At 34.3% G+C, this 21,392-nt stretch overlaps 1 long non-coding RNA gene across 5 annotated transcripts in view; it reads right to left on the reverse strand.

The window, feature by feature from the left end:
- Positions 1 to 602: 602 nt before the first annotated feature.
- LOC111091492 overlaps positions 603 to 21,392 on the reverse strand; it is a 71,772-nt gene continuing 50,982 nt past the window's right edge. Inside the window, exons 7-8 of one of the 5 annotated variants that reach the window (XR_005375512.1) lie at positions 17,712 to 17,784; positions 603 to 2,612 (exon numbers count right to left, since the gene is read on the reverse strand). This is a non-coding gene — a long non-coding RNA (uncharacterized LOC111091492). Of the gene's footprint in view, positions 2,613 to 10,895; positions 11,139 to 17,711; positions 17,785 to 17,901; positions 18,343 to 18,483; positions 21,204 to 21,392 lie in introns of those variants that run through there. The other 4 variants (XR_005375508.1, XR_005375513.1, XR_005375511.1 and 1 more) reach the window with 4 other exon arrangements.

Genomic DNA, 21,392 nt, shown 5'->3' on the forward strand with positions numbered 1-21,392 from the left:
ATGGTCTGAGTATGGCTCTCCCTGAACTCATTAAGGAGTTGGGCCTGCCCTCTTTAAGGCCAGTTCTCATTGACTAGCCCCAGAACCTATCGTGAATAAATCAGTTAATTCTTAAACAACATTTCTTCCATCTTTCAAATTCCTGAGGAGAATGGGAAAAGAGCCAGCATGATTCAAGTTTTCAGGCTCATGTAGGTTCAGAACTGGTTTGTCTCAGTCCAGTCCACCCTCAACCCAACCTTCATAGCCCGAGAGTGAACAAGTGACAAGGAAAGATGATGTGGGAACCCTTGCAGCCCTGTGAGCCTTCTCTGTATTCTTCCAGTCTGTTATACAACTTGAAGAGAAGTCTTCACTGTTTATAAAATCAAGAGAACTAAAGCAGCTAGAGTATTTTATTTTCCCCTAGATTTCTATTTCCTTCACTCTAGTTCAATTTAACTGTCATCTGAAATATTTTTTAAAATGTATTTTAGTGACCACTCCTCAAATTGTTTAAAATGTTCTCTGAAAAATTATTTTTATAAAAGAATACAAACAACAAGGCTGCAGATAACACACTTAACTATTTCAATATAACAACTTTGATTTTATTCCTTATAAATGTTGTACAAATTGAGAGGTAAGCGTGAAAGATATTAATGTCCCATTAGGAAAAAAGGAGAATGCACCTGCCCCGGGGTTTTGTAGCTTCCAAAAAAATGTCTTGGTTTACCTAAAAGCTCAAAATCCTCCCATCAAAATAATTTTGCAAATTTTCTGGATTTTTATGACCTCAGAATACCTTTTGAGTGATACTTCTTAGTATTCTCAAAAGAGTTTAGGAAGTGCTGCTTTAGAGGTTATGCTTGGTCTAATTGACTGTAAATAAGCTGACTCATGATGTTGATTAACTTATGGGTATATGACCTATTTTCATATTTTTAGGAATTTCCCCAAAATATAGAATTTTAGTTAGGAAAACCTTGGAGATTTTCTAGTTCAACTCCATTACCTGTAGGACCAGAGAGGTTTCACAGAGCACTGAAAGACAAATGGAAAGGGACTCAGTCAGAACTAGATCCCAGGTCATAAGTAATGTCTCTTTGAAACCTTCTTCTCAACTTGGCATGTAAATTTCCTATGGACTGAACTGCTGCCTCTGAAATTCATATGTTGAGTCCCTAACACTTCGTACTACAGAATATGAGTGTATTTGGAGGTAGGACCTTTAAAGAGGTGATTAAGTTATAGTGAGGCTGTTAGAGCGGTCCCTAGTGCAACCTGACTTGTGTCCTTATAAGGAGAGAAAACTTGAACAAAGAAATAGTCAGCAGGAATGGATGCACACAGAGGAAAGATCATGTGAAGACATGGCCATCTGCAAATCAAGGAAAAAGGCTTTAGAAGAAACCAAATCTGTTAATACCTTGTGCTTGGACTTCTAGCCTTCAGAAATGTGAGAAAATTCATTTCTGTTTTATAAGTCACATCATCTCTGGTACTTTGTTACCACAGCCCTCATGAATGAATACAGGCCTTTACTATCTGGTCCTCTTATTTTTTCAACCTTATTTTCCTCTTCAGTCCCAACATAAAATGTACATTTCAAGTATAGTGCATTGCTTGAACATTCCTGCTTCCATCCTTCCCCACAGAGTTATTTCTTTGTCTATAATGTCATTTATTGGAGTTCCTGGAGTTCAGTGGGTTAAGCATCTGATTCTTGATTTCAGCTCAGGTCATGATCTCCGGGTCATGAGAGTGAGGCCCATGTTGGGTTCTGTGTTCAGTGGAGAGTCCTTCTCCTTCTGTCCTCCCCTCTAAAAATAAATAAATAAATCTTTAAAATGTCATTTATTTCTTCTTTTGCATGGTAATTCTACACAGTAAAGCCCCACTTCTTTAATGCCATTTCTGACCAGCCCTGCTCGTGGTTTTCATTCCTTTCGCTAATTCCTCAAAAACTATAACATATGAGTTACATTTTTTTTGTACAATTACTCATTACTAGTCATCTTTGCATGATTATGATTCTTGTCTCTCAAACTGCTTCTTTAAACACTATTTCTTTGGTATTTCCACTGTGGCTAGTCTTCGCACTGCTGATTCTTCTCAACTTCTAAAAAAAGCTAGCCAGGAGATATTTTTCCCAAGATATGTATAGAAACATTAGTTTAATACAAATGAAATTCAATAAAACTAGGGATCACAATAACATGTAATGGTGACACAACAAAAGTAATATCATGCATCAGGCATACTTAGTCTACCTTCCTGATATAATGACAAATTACTAGCATTACTATGTGGGTATACATGAAATCACTGAACATGATATTAAGGCCAAATTGTTAGAACAAACAGCCAGGGAAAATAGATATTCCCTAGCCATTTCTTGTATTTCTTCAGTCCTGACTTTCAGTTCCTTCAGTGAACTCAAGCCATAATAACAGTATTCCTGCTATTTTGTGAGTCTTCTCTGTAATGATATTTGGTGTTAAAATATTAATCTAAATTGCAGAGTGTGTCTGAAGATTTAAAATAGGCCCTAAGCTGCTTGCCAGTATTTGTGTAAAGATTCTTTTACTTGTTGAGTAGTTCTAAGTTTGAACTCTTGATAATTATCAGCTCTGAAAAAGAAGAGAGAGGACAAAGAATTACTTCAGAGAAAATGAGCTTAAACTCTTTCATTAGGCTACTCCTATTTAATGATGATGAATCAGGGATCATTTTGGTTCATATCTTGTCAAAGCAAATACCTTCAGATTCAAGAATAGATTTTCTAACCAAATGTCTTTAAAAATTACATCTGAATTTCCCCTGGAGCTGTCAATAAATTATACATACATGATTTTTTTCTTAAAAATAAAATCTAATGATTATTTTTTAAAGGTAAGAAGACCATAACTTAAATTTTCTGATCTCTTCAGAAGAATAGCAGTGTCATGAATAGAATCAAACACTTTTCTAAGAGGTTTCTGTGGAAAGCATTACAACAAAGAGGCAGTCTTATTAGGATTCAAAACAAGCAAGCATCATTTTCTCCTCAGCTTGGTTCTTTGATTCCCTTGGATAGTTTAACAGAATGCCAGTGATACTTAGTTATTTCAGTTTTGTCAAATGTAACTCTCAAAAGTCAGTTGCACTGTGCCAATATTCTCCTCCAAACCCACTGAGAACTTTTCATATGAGAAGATGTGATCTTAGAACAAAATTTTCCTTAGGTGAAAATAAGGCTCACTCTCTAATTTGCTCCTAAGGGATATTAGATAAACTCTGTTTCACTCAGTATCAACTCCTCTAATCAAAGTCTAATTGACTATTTTATTTCTAAGACACCAAAATTATTTGGTGTGAGAATGTTCAGGCAGAAAGAGCCCCAAGTAATTGAGTATAAATGTCCTATTGTTCTATGCGAATGTTTTAGACAGAAAAGAAAGTCCAGGAAAAGACAAGCCTTGAAGATGATGTATAGTGATCTGATTGGGAGGGTAGAAGTTCTGATACTTTTTGTCACAGTGGTCTGTCTTTTATTTTAGAACATACATTTCCTTGGAGAGTGGCCATCATAATAAAGATCATATACCTTCAAGGTTCCAATATGGTAGCACTCCAAATAGATGCTAGGGGACAAATAAAATACAGGAATTTAAAGGTGACTTGCCAAGCAGGATTCTTAATTGGATATTCTCCATGACTATGCTGAATGTCAGCAGTTAACTGTATGAGGAAGGAGAGGTAGGCCATAAGCAACTAAAAACTGACCTTTTGAAAATTCCCTTTAGGTTCCCAAAGTCCTTCAACCAGGAAATGATGCTCTGAAATGCAAATCCCAGGACACTTCCTAAGACTTTGAGAAGCAGTCCCATACTATCTAAGGCAAGAGAATTTCTATTCTACACTTTTTTCCACCTCATTCCTAAAATTAACTCACTGTTACTTGTGCGCCTGTCATTGTACAAAGTTGAATATGTGATACTAATGCAATAAAAAAACACAAGTAGTAATGTCACAAGGCTATTTTATAGGTAGACAAAAAATACACCTCATGAAATAGTTATACATCGATTGAAACTTTATACTTTATTCTTTGATTTTCTACCTACTTTCTACAATTCTGCCTACTTTTCTGGCAGACATCCTCTATATTTCTCTCTTTCCTAAACATCCTTTAAATTTAAATATTAGTGAAAAGTACCTTTAACCTCCTAAGAACATTCTATGCCTGAAAAGTAATCATTGTTCCCTCTGGAAAGATTTTTATAATTTTAAAATTATGCTTAAAATTCAAGTTATTGGTTAATATATCTGGACACTTTGTTTCACTTGGATTTATTTATTTATTTATTTATTTATTTATTTATTTATTTATTTATTTATTTTGGAGAGAGAGAATGAGCTGAGCAGGAGGGGCAGAGAGAAAAAAAGACAGAGAGAAGCAGACTCCCCACTGAGCAGGAAGCCCAAAGCAGGGCTTGATCCCAGAACTCTGGGATCATGACCTGAGCCAGAGGCAGACACTTAATCTACTGAGCCACCCAGGGACCCCTATTCAGCATCTTTTGTTGTTTCTAATCTACCACAGACATCTGTGCAAGTTAGAGCTAAAAGCTCTATTGCTTCATGTGCATTTTTAATTGTTCTCACCACAGTCCTTATAGGAAATATTGCCATTAGCCACCAAAATAAGACTTAAAGAGGTCAAGTAACATCTACTACACATTATACTCATAACTGAAACACAGGATGTTGTGACTCGAAAGATACAGAGTTACTGAGTACATGAGAGATAGAGATAGACTGAGCTGGGACAGCTGCCATTAATATGTGGGACAACAGAATTATAAAAAATAAAGCAATCTAGGATAATTTATGAAAAAACAAAATAATGACTCTAGGCTATGAAGAAAGTTTATATTTTATGCATTGTACTCTCTTTAATAAATCAAGAGAATGCATAATACATTTTAGATATATTTCTATGAGAAATAAAATACAGCTCACTGCTTAAATGGGTAAGTTTTAATTATTTGGGAATAGAGCTGACCCTAGGCAAAAATGACAAAATAGGAAAACTTGTCTGTAAGTACCCTTTTTTCTTCTAAATGGTCTATAGTCTACTCTATCACAATCTGTTTCTAGAGAAAGGTGTTATTAGCCACTTAAAACTTAATAAGAGCCATTGTCTGTCAATTGCTTTTCTTGGAACATTCACATTCTCAATTCTAATGTCAAAAATGAAATAGAAAAATATTTCTCATCAAAAAAAATATTTCAGCCACCAGAGAATATTAAATTGGGGCATACACACATGGAAAAAGTAAGAGTCATTATCAGAGTTAAAATCACAACACATAAGCATCTGTTCTACTTAGGAAAAATTCAGTCTGTGTAAAAACTTTACTTATGAAAAACACTTCATTTCCTAGAGCTATCTTCTCAGTGAGATATCTCTGTGTTTATTTATAATATTCCCAAAGTATCTCTGGGATAGAAACTAAGATGAAACCAAACAATGTGGAAGAGCAATCAAAATCTTTTGTCCAATGTAGAAAACCTGCAAGACTCCACCAAAAAATTGCTAGAACTGATACACAAATTCAGCAAAGTTGCAGGATATAAAATTAAAATATAGAAATTTGTTGCATTTCTGTATACCAATAATGAAGCAACAGAAAGAGAAATCAGAGAATTAATCCCATTCCCAATTGCACCAAAACCCATATGATACCTAGGAATAAACCTAACCAAAGAGATAAATGACCTGTACTCTGAAAACTATACAACACTTATGAAAGAAACTGAAGATGATACAAAAGAAATGGAAAAACATCCCATGCTCATGGATTGGAAGAACAAATACTGTTAAAATGTCTATACTACCCAAAACAATCTGCAAATTTAATGCAATCCTTATCAAAATACCACTAGCATTTTTCACAGAGCTGGAACAAACAATACTAAAATTTGTATGGAACTACAAAAGACCCCAAAGAGCCAAAGCAATCCTGAAAAAGAAAAGCAAAGCAAGAGGTATTGCATTTCCAGACTTCAAGCTATATTACAGAGCTGCAGTGATCAAAACAGTATGGTACTGGCACAGAAACAAACACATAGGTCAGTGGAATGGAATAGAAAACCTAGAAATGGACCCACAACTATATGGTCAAGTAATCTCCAACAAAGCAGGAAAGAATATCCAGTGGAAAAAAGACAGTCTCTTCAATAAATGGTGTTGGGAAAACTGGACAGGAATATGCAAAAGAATGAAACTGGACCACTTTCTTACACCATACACAAAAATAAATTCAAAATGGATGAGACACCTAAATATGAGATAGGAAACCATCAAAATCAGGAGAAAATAGGCAGCAACCTATTTTCTATGACCTCAGCTGTAGCAACTCCTTACTAGACAGGTCACTGAGGCAAGAGCAGCAAAAGCAAAAATGAACTATTGGGATTTCATCAAGATAAAAAGTTTCTGCACAGTGAAGAAAACAATCAATAAAACTAAAAGACAACCTACAGAATGGGAGAAGATATTTGCAAATGACATGTCTGATAAAGGGTTAGTATCCAAAATCTATAAAGAACTTAACCAAATTCAACACCCCCAAAAAATAATCCACTTAAGAAATAGGCAGAAGACCCGAAGAGACATTTTTCCAAGGAAGACATCCAGATGGCCATGCTGTGCCATCCCCTAAAGATGCTCAACATCACTCAGAATCAGGAAAATACAAATCAAAAACCACAATGAGATATCATCTCACACTTGTCAAAATGGCTAGAATCAACACAGGAACAACAGGTGTTGGTGAGGATGTGAAGAAAAGGGAACTCTCTTACACTGTTGGTGGCAATGGAAACTAGTACAGCCACTCTGGAGAACAGTATGGAGTTTCCTTAAATGTTAAAAATAGAACTACCTTTCAATCTAGCAACTTCACTACTATATATATGAATATATATATATTAGTGAATAATAATATATATTCCAATTTATTATATATATTGTTATATATAATATATATCCAGTTTATTTGGATGGATATATATATACATATCCATGCAAATATATATATATATATCCATCCAAATATATATATATTACTCAGCCATCAAAAATAATGAAATCTTACCATTGCAATGACATGGATGGAACTAGAGCATATTATGCTGAGTGAAATAAGTCAGTCAGAGAAAGACAAATATATGATTTTACTCATGTAGAATTTAAGAAACAAAACAGATGAATATAGGGGAAGGAGGGAAAAAAGAGAGGGAGGCAAACCATAAGAGACTCTTAACCGTAGAGAACAAACTTAGGGCTGCTGGAGGGGAAGCGGGGGGTGGGGGGGTGGGGGCTAAATGAGTGATGGATATTAAGGAAGGCACGTATTGTGATGAGCACTGAGTGTCATACGGAAGTGATGAATCGCTAAATTCTGCTCCTGAAACCAACATACTGTAGGCTAACTAGAATTTCAATAAAAATTTGAGACAAAAAAAAAAAAAACAAATAAAATTTAAAAATAAGTAACACTAGGGATGCCTGGGTGGCTCAGTGGTTTAGCACCTGTCTTCAGCCCAGGGCGTGATCCTGGAGTCCTGGGATGGAGTCCCACATCGGGCTCCCTGCATGGAGCCTACTTCTCCCTCTGCCTGTGTCTCTGCCTCTGTGTGTGTGTGTGTCTCTCTCATGAATAAACAAATAAAATCTTTAAAAAAGATAAGTAAAACTAAATTAAACAAAAATAAATTAAAATTAGAAAAACATAAAACTTAATAAAAATTAAAAAATAATCGTTTACCCAGTGAACCACTTACTGTTCTGTTAAAATGCAGAGCTGTGATGATTGGATGAGAAAAATATTTTTTCCTGTCAAGGGCACCATTTGATTCAGTCCATATCATTAAGCTGTTTGCAGAGTAATTATTGACTATTTATATAATTATTTTGCAATTATTTTTTGTTGTTGTTTTTCTCTCTCTTCCCCAGAGGCTCCCAACGAGGTAGGACTTACAATTTAGGAAATTTTTCCTAAAGCATCCTTAGGTTTCCTACGTATCTGGTAAGGGACAAGTTCACAAGGCTGAAACTCTAACCATTAATTTTATGGCATTATTTCTTAATAGACCCTCTTAGAAAGTAAGTGACTAAAAAGTACAGAAGGTTCCTCCATTTGAGCTTTAAAATAGGAAAGATGAAAGAAAAGGTCTTCTATTCCTTGGCTCCAGAGAACAGTAGCTTAGTAAATGATAACAGATCAGCTCCTAGTACAGAAGACCCTTATGATTAAAAGGAAAAGTACCATTAATAATCATACCAATTTATTTGGATGAATATCCTATTAAGCAGAAAATGTTCTGAATGCTTCTTGGAAAATGTATTTTGGTTGTACATGAGGGAAACTTTTTTTTTATTGCTGTAGTTCAAAAGTTAATAAAAATTATTTCTTATGGGATCATGTTAGAGTGATCAGAAAGCTAAGGAAATATTAGGAGTTTAGAAATAAGCAATAAAAACTTCAATTTCTGTCAGTTTTTTTAATAAAGATTTTATTTATTTATTCATGAGACACACACACACACAGATGCAGAGACCCAGGCAGAGGGAGAAGCAGACTCCATGCAGAGAGCCTGATGCGGGACTTGAGCCCGAGTCTCTAGCATCATGCCCTGGGCTGAAGGTGATGCTAAACCACTGAGCCACCCAGGCTGCCCTGTCAGGTTGTTAAAATAAGCTAAGGCTAGTTGTGGGCAAAAACCATTACTATTTGGTGGATTCGTGGTAACATATATGAAATTTATTATTTATATCAGCTCAGTACCTTTACTAGCTAATGACATAATTGTTATTATCATGTGTGCAACAGTCTTCTCATAAAGTACTAAAAATAGTCTTAAGGAAAAAAAACACTAAAAATGCCAGCACTTAACCAATATTTAAATATTATTTAACAATATTCAACCATTATGTATAATGAAATTAATATATTCCTGACACTAGTACAGAGAGCAGATTCATGAAGATATCTGTTCTTGACCTCTAGAGGCTTAAAGTCTAGTAAAGGAGTTAGGCTAAAATTGAGACTGATAATATGTGTAAGATCAATAACAGACATACGCATAGTGCTCTGAATACAAGAAAAATATGGCTACCATCAGTGGAGTAAGGAAAGTCTTCAGCACAGAGGTGACATCTGAAATGGTTTTGGAATTATGTTGAAGTACGTCAGAGATGGTAGGGAAAGGTATTCTGGCAGAAAGAAGAGTATATGCAAAGATGTGAAGTTGTGAAGGAATATATTGTGTTCAGGGAAAACTAGCATCTAGCAAAATGCTGAGCACATAATAGGTGTTCAATAACCCATTCTCTAGAATGAGTTAGTAAAAGGTAAAAGTAAGAAGTTATATTTGGCTGGAATATAAACAATATATATGAATAATAAGAAGCAATTTTGGAGAAATAGATAAATGTAGGCGAGTACTGGTAGTCAATTTCCAAGGAGTATCGTTCTTGCAGTATATAGTACTGTAAGAATTATTTTACTGAAATGAATCAAAGTTTACATATGGAGGTTCTTTGATCTACCTATTTCTCCATTAAAAATTTTCAAACTTAATGGCTTAAAATATCAAAAAGTGTTTATTTAGCTTTACAAATGTGCAATTTTGGTTAGAGTTTGGAAAGAGAAGGCTACTCTCTGTTCCACTCAGCATCGGCAGATGTCAATATGCATCTGAAAGCTTGCTTACTCACACATCTCCCAGTTGATACTGGCTATCAGCTTGAACTTTTAGTGGAGCTGTCGACCTAAACATGTACACCAGACCCTCTACTTAATGGGGCTTCTCACAACATGGTGGTTGGGTCCCAAAACAGAGGCAGGCAGAAGCTATATCATTTTTAGATCTAGCCTTGGGAGTTACATGGTATCTTATCTGCTGTACTCTTTTGGTCAAAGCAGATACAACTCCTTCCAAGATGAAAGAGAGAGAAAATAGATCCCTAGTTGTTTTTTCTTTTTTCTTTTTTTTTTTTTTCTTTTAAGAGAGAGAGATTGAGAGAGTTCACATGCAAATCTGGGAAGGGGGAGGGTGGGTGGGAGTGAGGTACAGAGGGAGAGAGATTCCCAAGCAGGCTCCATGCCCAGTCTGACACTGGGCTCAATCTCAAGACTTTGAGATCATGACCTGGGCCAAAATCGAGACTCAGGTACCCAACTGACTGAGCCATTCTGGCAACCCAATCCATAGGCTTGATGGTGATAAAACAAGAATTATAAGAGCATGCAAGACCAGAAATATTGCTTTGAATATTTTTGGGAAGTGAAATCTACCACAAGTATTTTTTTTCCTTATCCATGTAATAAATAGTAAAAATGACATCCATAAAGCAAGACTCTTAACATTTTTTTAATGGACTCGACAGTAAAGAGCACAAAATTCATCTTGTTTGGTTAGCTGAGGACTGATCAATTATCTTACTATATTATAATTGCCAATTTACCAATCTGATATTTTAAGCTTCATTAGAGCAGGAAATGATTAAAATGTTTAATTATTAATTATTAATTATTTAATTAAAATGTTTAATTATTGTATCTCTAACACCTGGTAGGATCCTAGCATTTTTATGGATATTTAGTTGATATTTTCTAAATAAATGAATGCACAAGTATATATAAGCTTAATATTTTCAATCACAACCTTCTCTATAATTTCCATAGTAAGGTTTTTTGAGGTTTTTGTTTTGTTTTGTTTTAAAGATTTTATTTATTTCTTCATGAGAGACACATAGAGAGAGAGGCAGAGACACAGGCAGAGGGAGAGGGAGAAGCAGGCTCCCCACAGGGAGCCCAATGCAGAACTGGATCCCGGATTCTGAGATCACGCCCTGAGCCAAAGGCAGACACCCAACCACTGAGCCACCCAGGCATCCCATAGTAAGGTTTTTTTACATTGAATATATTTTAGAAGCTTGATATCAATTTTGACATCAATATAATTTCTAGAGGTGATTCACTCAAAGATGACAATGATTAAAAGTTTTAAAGGGTTATAATCTTGCCAAAATGAGGGAACAGGTGTTGTCAATAGCCAACAGTCAGCATTTTTCTTGTTCCTTAGTAAAAGGAATCAGCCATCTGAAATCAGAGCAAGTTTTTTAAAATAAGATAGATCATAAAAAGTTTGAATTGCTTTCTTAAAAAATTTACTCTCCTTCTTCCCATAACTAAAATCTACCCTGGAATTAATTCAGTTACTGTGAATACAATATTTAAATACCTTTGACCAATTACATGTTATTTGTAATGTACGTTAAATGTACTTAAAACAGAAAAAAGCTCGCTCTATTAATGTGTACTCCTGCCTTACTGTTGTCTGATTTATGTTGAATAGTCCCCTCTCCCTCCTGCTTCCCTCAGCTCAGTAAAAACATGGAAATTGTTGATCTGCAACAGTAGAAAAAAATTCTTTTTAGTTTTGTGCTTTGTGAGATGCACCAGGCTTTTATCTCCTCACATGTTAAAGCATAGAATGTATGAATTGGAAGATTTACATTTATTAGTTCTAAGACTTTTTGAATGATTTACTTTGAAATTCTGCATAAAGTTTGGTTTGCTAATCAATAAATATTTAATCTAATTTCGTAAACTATCACTGAGGAAGTTTGTCAGTTTCAATTCCTTTCAATAATATTTATAGCTAACAAGGATGAAATTACATTGTAAGCAAATCTGGATGAGCACATGATAAGGTCTGAATGCTTTTCATTTTGAATATGAAAAGACAAATTTGACTGTCAGTAGCAAATTTCCTATAGCCCCTTACCTCCTCAAAGCTAGTGTGTCCTGAATGGAACAGATGTTGACCATGCAACATATGTGTTAATCCTAAAATGATGGCAGTAAAGTGATTTTTTTAATCTACTAGTTTGTTAAGTTTCTAGTAAATTCTTATGAATTCCTCATTAGCATAAGTGTAGTAGGGAGAATGGGAAAAAAGAGAACCTGCCCTGGCTTTGTCATTTGAGAATTTTTGTACTAGGCAAGTAATTTGACTTCTCTGGGCCTCAATTTCATTATTTATGGAAGCTGAAGTCAGTAAGATTATCCCTCCTCTAGCTTTTGACATTGTATGCCTCTATTGCACAAAATAGAAACTCAATAAATATATATTCAGCAATGGAAGACTAAATGAATAAGTGAACATACTTAATCCAACATTATTTCATATTTCCCCAAATTGTTTAAACTGGTACGTACATGTCATGTAAATATAAATTCAGAACTACCAGGTGAGCATTCCCAGAACTTTTTGATAATTAGAATTCTCCAGTGGCATAGATGGTATCCAATATTCATAAACACCCAGAAAAAAAAATGGGGACTTTTGTGCGAAAAGAACAATTGAACCAAATAACATTTTAATGCAAGAAAGAAGATTGTAACTCAACCATACTATTGCCTGTAAATTATACTGTATGTTTTATCTTTATTGTGGTATAGTTTACATTCCATAGAATTTATCCATTGAAAGTATACAATTATTAGTAAGTGTATTGAGCTATGGAACCATCATATTCCAGTATTAGAACATTTCCATTAACTGACCCCCGCCCAATTTCCCTCAATCCTGTTTCTAGTTAGTCCTCTTATCCACCTTCAGCCCCAGTTAACCACTGATCTGATTTCTGTGCCTACAGATTTGATCTAGACATTTCACATAAATGGAATCACTACGTATTCTTCAGCATCTGGCTTCTTTTACTTAGCATAATATTTCTGAGGTTCATCCACGTTGTAGCAATTACCAGTACTTCATTGCTTTTTATTGTTAAATAATATTCCATCGTATGAGTGTACCATAATTTTTAAATCCATTCAGCAATTGGATAGTGTATTGTTTCAAGTTTTTTACTATTTTGAATAATGTTGCTCTACCATGTGCATACAAGTCTTTGTATGAACATATTTTTTTCATTTCTCTTGGGTATATTCTTACGAGTAGAATCTTGAAATCCTATGATAAGTTTCTGTTTAGCTTTTCAATGTTATGCCAAATTGTTTTCCAAAGTGTCTGTAGCATTTTACATTCTTACCAGCAGTATGAGGGTCCCAGTTTCTCCACGTTCTTTTTTTTTTAATTTTTAAAAAAAGATTTTATTTATTTATTCATGAGAGACAGAGAGGCAGAGACACAGGCAGAGGGAGAAGCAGGCTCCCTGCAGGGAGCTCGATGTGGAACTCCATCTCAGGTCTTCAGGATCCCGTGCAGGGCTGAAGCTAGCACTAAACTGCTACGCCACCCAGGCTGCCCAGTTTCTCCACATTCTGGTCAACACTTGTTATCTCTGATGATAGCCATTCTAATGAGTGAATAATAGTATTTCGTTCAGGTTTCAGTTATATGTCACAAATGACTAGTGTTGTTGAGCATCTTTTCATATAGTTGTGGCCATTCGTATATGAATAGAATAATAAAGCAGAGTAATTGGGGGCAAAAAAGGAGTGAAGTGAGGCAGTATTACTTTTTTAAAAGGAATCAGTAATGATCTCTCCAATAAGAAGGAAGTACATGTGAAGAAATCTGAAAGAAGTAGGGATAAGCATTCCGGGTGGAGGGAACAAGTGCAAATGCCTTCTCTTGAGACTAAATTTCATACATTCCAAGTAAACAAGGAAGACACTGTAGATGGAGCAAAGTGAAGGAGGGGTAAAGTGACAAAAGATGAAATCAGAGAGGAAACAGAGATGGGTTGGCAGGACTGCAGATCATAGGGTTTTAAATTTTATTATAAGGATCGAGCTTCAGTAGACAGATTTACACAATTCAACCCAAAGAAACTTATGTTAAAAAAGAATTCCAGGGCAACTTGGGTGGCTCAACTGGTTAAGCATCTGCCTTCAGCTCAGGTCACCATCCCAGGGTCCTGGGATGGAGCCTCAGTAGGGCTCCCTGCTCAGCAGGGAGTCTGCTTCTCTCTCTCTCTCTCTGCCCCTCACCCTGCTCATGCACTCTCTCACTCATGCTGCTTCAAATAAATAAATAATCTTTTTAAAAATTCCAAATGATAATTTTTTTATTTATACTGAGTTAACTGGCAAGATTATTTCTGTCCACAAGATTAATATATTCACTCTCATAGGAACTATGAAGCCTGTAGATAGGTAATGAACAATAAAGGCACTCGAACTCAGCTACCTAATCATTCCTAGATACTCAGTGTTGTGTGGCAAGTTGCTAGAAATATCCAGGAAATAGAACTTTCCAAGTGCAGTCTCCACACCTTTGATGGTAAAATGGTTCCTCTGGCCTGGCTGATGGGTAGAGAAAATTCTGGGAGCTCATCTGAAGAAAGACCCTGCTGTGGTCTAGTCTCTAGGTGATTTGTTTGCCAATATGACTTGTGAAAGATATTTCAGGATTGTTTTTCATATGCATTTTCCTATTAGTGAGTCTGAGAATCTTTTTTTCTGGTTATTGGTCATTTGAATTTGAGCTTCCATGGTTTGTGTGTTTAACCAATCCTTTATGTATTTTTATTGTTGTTTGTCAAATGTAAGATCTGAATATATAGTGTAAATTTTAATGCTTTGTTTTTTATGTACACTGAGGTTTTCTTCTAATCAAGCATGTACTTGACTTCACTCATAGTATCTTTATTGAAATTCTTTCCAATTTTTCTGTAATCAAATTTAAAAATGTACTTTTCCTCCTCATACTGCTCTTCTTAAGATTATTCCTAATTATTTTGTAGTTTTTGTTGCTATTTCAAATAGGCTAACTCTATTTCCATTTATAGCTACTTATATCAAATATAATGAAAATGTATCGGTGATTGTACATTTAAAAGGTACATGGCCACTTAGAAAATTTCCCTCAAAGTGACTAGAAGACTTTCTCTGGTTTCAATTTTTAGCAAAAACATGGATAATCTCATTCTTCTTTTCCAGTATTAGAATTAATGTTTTTTCTTATTACATTTGCTAATATGTATTTTTAAAATTTAAATAATAATAAAATGGGCTTTTCATTGTTCATAAGTAAAAACTAGCCTATTGAAGTAATTTCTTTCTTATTTTAGTCAGGGTTTATTAAGAATATTTTTCATCATAACTTTTAGGATCTAGGGCTATATTAATTTGGTTTTCTCCATTGTTCTCTTGGTATCATGAAATGTGTTTTTCCTATTTTGTACTCACCCTCATATTCCTACAATCCTATCTGTGAATATCTCACTTCTAAAGTCCAATTGATAATACTTTGCTTGCATCCTATAAAGTATCATTAAAGTATACTTTCTTTGTATGATTTTTATCATTTTTTGATATTAATATTATTTTGTTTTATAAAATAAATTTAGGAGCTCCCTAATTTTCTTAATGTAATTTAAATAAATTAAAACTATCTTCTAAAAATTAGATAAACTCATTTTTGAAACTCTTTGCTCATGGTTCCTCATTTAGAGATACATTTTAAATCTTCTTTCCAGTCTATTTTACAATGATTGATTTCTCAACTTTTATGCTTATTCATGAGTCTACGTTGGTAATTTATCTTTTGCTAGGAAAACATCTACATAATCTAGGTTTTAAAATAGGTTATTCTTATAATTTTTTAAATCTCACTTGTACCTGGATTATATCTCCATTTTCATCCTGATATATATTTTTTGCTTCCCTTTCTTCTTAATTGACCTCACAATTTATATTATTGATCTTTTTCAAGAATCAGTTTTCAGATTTATTAATACTTTTTTCAATCTTATTTTCTCAGATTATAGTTTTATGTATTATTTCCACTACTTCGTTTTAGCATATTTTGTTTTGTCTGATTTTTCTTTTTTTTTGTCTGATTTTTCAAGATAATACTAAGTTCTGTATTTTTTGTCTTTCTTCTTTAATAACAAAGCCATTAAAGATGTAAAATTTTCTATGAGAATAGTGTTAGCTGTGTCCTATGGGTTTTAGTGTAAAGAGTATTCCTTTCATGAATTTCTAGATAGTTTGTAATTTCACTTTTGAATTTATGTTGCGTATAAGGGTTAAAAGACTGTTTCTTAAATTCCAAGTAACTAATTTTTCAGAACTTCTAGATTATTAGATTAACTGTCCTAGAATGTAATCTGTAAAATCTCTACTTTAAAATGTTTTCATTTATTCTTTGTCAGCAGCAGAAGACAGATTTTAAAAATAATAAATATAGCTATTTTGCCCATTTGTGAAATGCAAAGTTCTCTGTATTCTTTCTCTCCCCCCACTCTTTTGTCCCTTCCCCTACACACATACACACTGAAGTGTGATTATGTTATTAAATTTCTTTTGTTTACTTGATTTGACATAATCTATGTAACCAAAATATCTTAATTTGTATTTTTTAATCTCCTTAAATTCTCCTCATGTTTCTAATACATTTCCTTTGTATAATCAGCTGCTATGTTGTTTGACAAGTTTATACTGTTACTTCTTTATCAGGAATTGCATTTATCATTTATTGTTTATTATTATACAATGTTCTTTTTATCCCATTTAACCCCAAATTCTTAACTTGTCTGATACCAGCTTTGCTTTTCTTTCATTTTAGTTAGTATGGTGCACCTCCACCCATTTCCCTTTTGTCTTTAAAAACACTTCTGTTTAGAAGTGTTTTAGAAGTCTCTTATAGAGCTTGTATTAATTTTCCTTAATTCTGAATAAATTTCCAAAACCTAGATATAGCAAAATTCATTCACTAATGCCTCTATTCATTATATGTTGTTGTTTTCTCGTCTAAATTTTTCATATTTTTTGTATTTTATTTGATCGAATTATTATTATCTCTTTCTCTTGTCAGTTTAGAAGTTCTACTGAGAGGCACCTGGGTAGCTCAGTCAGTTAAGCGTTTGCCTTTGGCTCAGGTCGCGATTCCGGTGTCCTGGGATCAAGCTCTACATCCGGCTCTGTGCTCAGTAGGGGTCTGCTTCTCCCTCTCCCTCTGTGCTTCCTCTCTCTCAAGTAAATTAATACAATCTTAAAAAAAAAAAAGTTCTACTGAAATTTTACTTCTTACTAGTGGTTACCCATCACTTTCCAAGAGCACTCTTTCTCCAATGCATTCCTTTCCCATTGCTTCCAGCCTCAAGTGATGCCATTTTCACAGTTGGTGGGGAATATGCCATCTCTGGCCCTATGAGCAGGAGATGTACCAGCTTCAAACTTTCTGGTCACCGATGGAATCCTTGGGAGAAAACTCCTCTACTCCCATTAAAGCTTAATGTCTTTTTAGTTAAAGAGATAAAGAGAACTCTCCCAAACTTTTCAGCTTTTGGGGAACTACTTAGGGATCTTAGGGATGAGTAGATTCCTGAAGGACCACAAATGTGGATGGACAGATGCTAGCTCTCTTCTTAGTGCTCCACTCAGTGGACCAAACCTCTTTTCAGGAAGCATAAAGCTCTAATTTGTCCAAGATACCTTCTCTCTAGGATGCAAGATCAATGCAGGTCCAGATAATAATAGTAAAGTCCTATAAATGTGCCTTATGCCAGGACCTCAGCAAAGCCAAAGCCTGGTTCTCTCCCTTGCAGGCTCACTTGTCTTTGGAAGGTGCTCCATTCAGGATGAGTAATTGTAAGGGAAGGCCGAGGGCTGCAGAAACATGCAGTTAGCATGCCGCTGTCTATGAACTCCTTCCCATTTCTACTTCTTGAATATTAACTATTATTCATGACTTACCTCAAATGATATCACTTCCATGAATCTTTTCTTGCTGGAGGAAGAGACGGCCTCTAGATATGATGTGTATCACCTATGAATCAGAGGACATGTCCCTCTCTAAAGTCACTTTTCAGATTCTGGTTAATAAGAATAGCAATCATTTACTTAGTGTTTACTGTGTCCCAAGTATTGTGCTAAGCACTTTATATGTACAACTTGGTGCTGAATACTCATGTGCTTGATTAGGGACCAAGCCACTGAATCTCCCTAGGCCCCTTACACCAGGGTCTGTATGTTGCTGCTGGAGCCTTTTTGTGACTAGGCTGATTATCTAGTTGCATAATTAGAAATGGTCACTTAGAAAACACATTGGGCATCACCTCAATTCTATTTAATAGTAAAATAAATCAGAGTCAGCATTTTAATTTATGAATAATCTGGCACCTTCATTGGCTAGGTATCTGTACTAGTTTCATTATGATAGGCAGTTAGTTGATTTCAAATCTTCAGCTTTCTTTCTTATTTCCATCTGAAAATCAGTAATTACTTAAAGCTCCTCATTTACTTTTGTAGCAGTTTTCATCATCTCCTTTTACAGATAAAGTAAAATAAAATTCCTTCTTATTTGACCAAATCAGATGGAATTTGCCTATGAACAAAGTAGATGTACTGAATCAGAATTTTTACAAACAGTATGATTCATATATAATTGGTATTTATTTGAGATTTATTCTTGATATAAACAACATAAAGTAAAATTGATACACTCTCAATACAGATAATCTTGCATATGCTATCCTGGTGCTTTGTATGATAAACTACTCAACCACGACCCAAAGTATTGTTTCATATCATATAGATAGGCTATGTTTTAAAATACTATTGCAAGGCAGAATGTGATGATTCCCAACTCTTGGAGTTGCAGAAATGGGTCATGACTCACTATACTTGTCACATATATGAACCCTTGCTTACTCTCCTAAAAGGATATATTAGTTTAATTTTTAAAATTGTGTTTTTTAATACTATCTGAATCCTGTAACACTTTTTGGGCCATTTGAAACACCAAATGAGGATTGAGGCTCACTGAGTGTAGAATCTCAGGATATCAGTTATGAATAGGAAGAGACAAATAATTCCAAGACAGTTCATGTACATTCTTGATGCTCATGCACAAACAGAGAGGTGCTCCCTGTCACTGTGTGGCATTCTTTCATTCACTTATTGGTAATTCATTATTTGATAGACAGCTATTGAACATCCAGTGTGGACCAGATACCAGGCTAGGCACCATAGTGAACAATACACAATTCTAAATCTGTTGTTGATTAAAGGAAATTATATTTATTTTTTTCAGTCTATTCCACCCACCCCAGAATGCAAGCTCTATAAGGATGGAAACTTTTCTTTTTTTGCGAATGCATCCCAGAATTCAGAAAAGTGTTGGCAATAAAAGAATAGTAAGTAAAAAGCTAATGGTAATTCAGTTTAACAAGTGCTATGCTATAGTACTAGAGTAGGAAGCAGACTTTCTTTTTTTTCTGTGAAGAAGCAGATAGTAAATATTTTAGGGTTTGGAGAACCATTAGCATTCTGCCTTAGCTTTAAAGAGCCATAAACAGTACATAAACAAATGGATACGATTGTATTCCAATAACTTTTATTACAGAAAACAAGCTGCAGGCTGGTTTTTGTCTGAGGGCTATAGTGTGCTGACCATGTGTTAGAAATATACATAGGAAGTCTATCTATATAGATTCATCTGTGTTTAGGAAGGCTTTCCAGAAAAACTTTAAATTAGTATTTCTCAACTGTTAGCATGCATGTGCAACAGAGTCAACTGGACGACTTGTTGAAACCCAGATTTCTGAGCACCACCCCAGAGTATCTGAATCCATAGGTCTGAGGTGGGACCTGAAAATGTGTATTTCTAACAAGACAGGTGATACTGATGCTTCTGGCATACTTTTTAAATAATATAGCTGTCATAATTGAAAAGCTATATTTGAATATTTTTAAATTAAGTAAACTATAGTGATATATTAGGGGAGTGAGAATGTATGTATGTATTGTACACTTGTTATCAAATGATTGGTGAGTTTATCATACAAACTTAGGACGTACTAAGTGCTGTAAAAGCCCTGTGCTTATTCTCTTCAGATACTCATCAAAATGTCTAATGTTCTAGTTTATGTATGCACTACTTTTTTTTTTCTTTTTCTATCTCCACAATCAGACTAGAAGTTTCACGAGGGCAAAGACATGTCCCTTGCTTACCAGCACATTTTTAGGATCTAGTTCAATCCTGGCACATGACAGGTGTTTAGGAAAAAATGTGAAAAAGAAGGATGAATGAGTAAATTAAATGATTTCAAGATGTCACTAAGTTGATTAAAAATTTGGAAAATATTCAGTTAAAGGATGTAACAATTGTTATAACAATAAAATATTAGAAAAAATTTAAGAGTATTATGTAAGTATATAATGATTCAAAGACAAAATAAATAGTGGCCATGAATAAGAGAAAATTTTGACCCAAATGGAGGATTTTTAATTTTAATTTTTATATTTTTAGAAGAGAAATTCTGATAGTTGTAAAGCAGCTAACTCATATTTGGATTTTTCCTCATAACCCATAACTGATTTTATGAACATTTATTCTGTGTCCTTCTCAAAGAAAACAAAAAATGTGCAAAGGACAGAATAAATAAGGTCAGTATGATATATGAAGAAACAAAATAAACAGCATAAGGAAATATCAATATTCCTTTAACAACCATCACTAATAATATGTCAAAAAGTGTGAGATCATCTTTTACTGGCAGCTCGACGAAAACAGATCATTTAAGTAAAGAAGGCAATCTTACTAAATTCAACACACCTATCAACAATTGCTTAACTATGTCACAAAATTGAAAGACAGCTGCATAAAATAAATACATAATAAAAAACCATAACATGCAAATTAAAATCCTAGCTTTCAAAATGGCTTTGGACTGAATCTTCAATCAGATTTAACAAACCAAATTTTTAATAAGCTATCATATTTTATTATTCAAAGTAAAGGATTTGTCTTTAAATGAAAGAAATATTTTTAGCTTAGTCTCTTTAGAAGTAGGCTCTATTTGAGAGAAGAGGAAAGTTATTTTCATGCTAAGCACTACAAAATACATATTAACAAAAATTGTTTTAGGTAGGAACTATGTATGAATTTAATCTCTTTTTGCCATAGATGTACATATACTATTAGGTCTTGTATGTCAATGAAAAAGATATGAACTACAATCCTTTCAACCACTGAAATAAATAATAGTTATATTACACAAACAGAATCTATTCTTTATATCATAATATAATAATAGGTCTCTAAGGATAGAGAAGGAAAGTGTGAAGAGAGTCGATCCACATTATGAAACGTCCAGTGGGAAAACCTTCTCCAAAATCCCCAGTGATCTTGCAGATGTTGCACATGAAAGAGCCACCATTTAGATGCTGGCTATACCCATCTCACTGAAAGCCAAGAGGATTACAAGAGTATTAATTAAGTAAAATGACCTCTGCCCATTTCCCCATCCCTGATCCTAGGAAAAAGGCAGGAGAGGAATAAAAAAGCTGATTATGTTCTTCTTCACGCTGAAACACTCAGACTAACGGTTAGCCATTATTATGCAACAGGAAGAATATAAGCTTAAAGTGTTC

This window comes from Canis lupus, chromosome 21, assembly GCF_011100685.1.
Source record: "Canis lupus familiaris isolate Mischka breed German Shepherd chromosome 21, alternate assembly UU_Cfam_GSD_1.0, whole genome shotgun sequence".
Taxonomy (NCBI): Eukaryota; Metazoa; Chordata; class Mammalia; order Carnivora; family Canidae; genus Canis; species Canis lupus.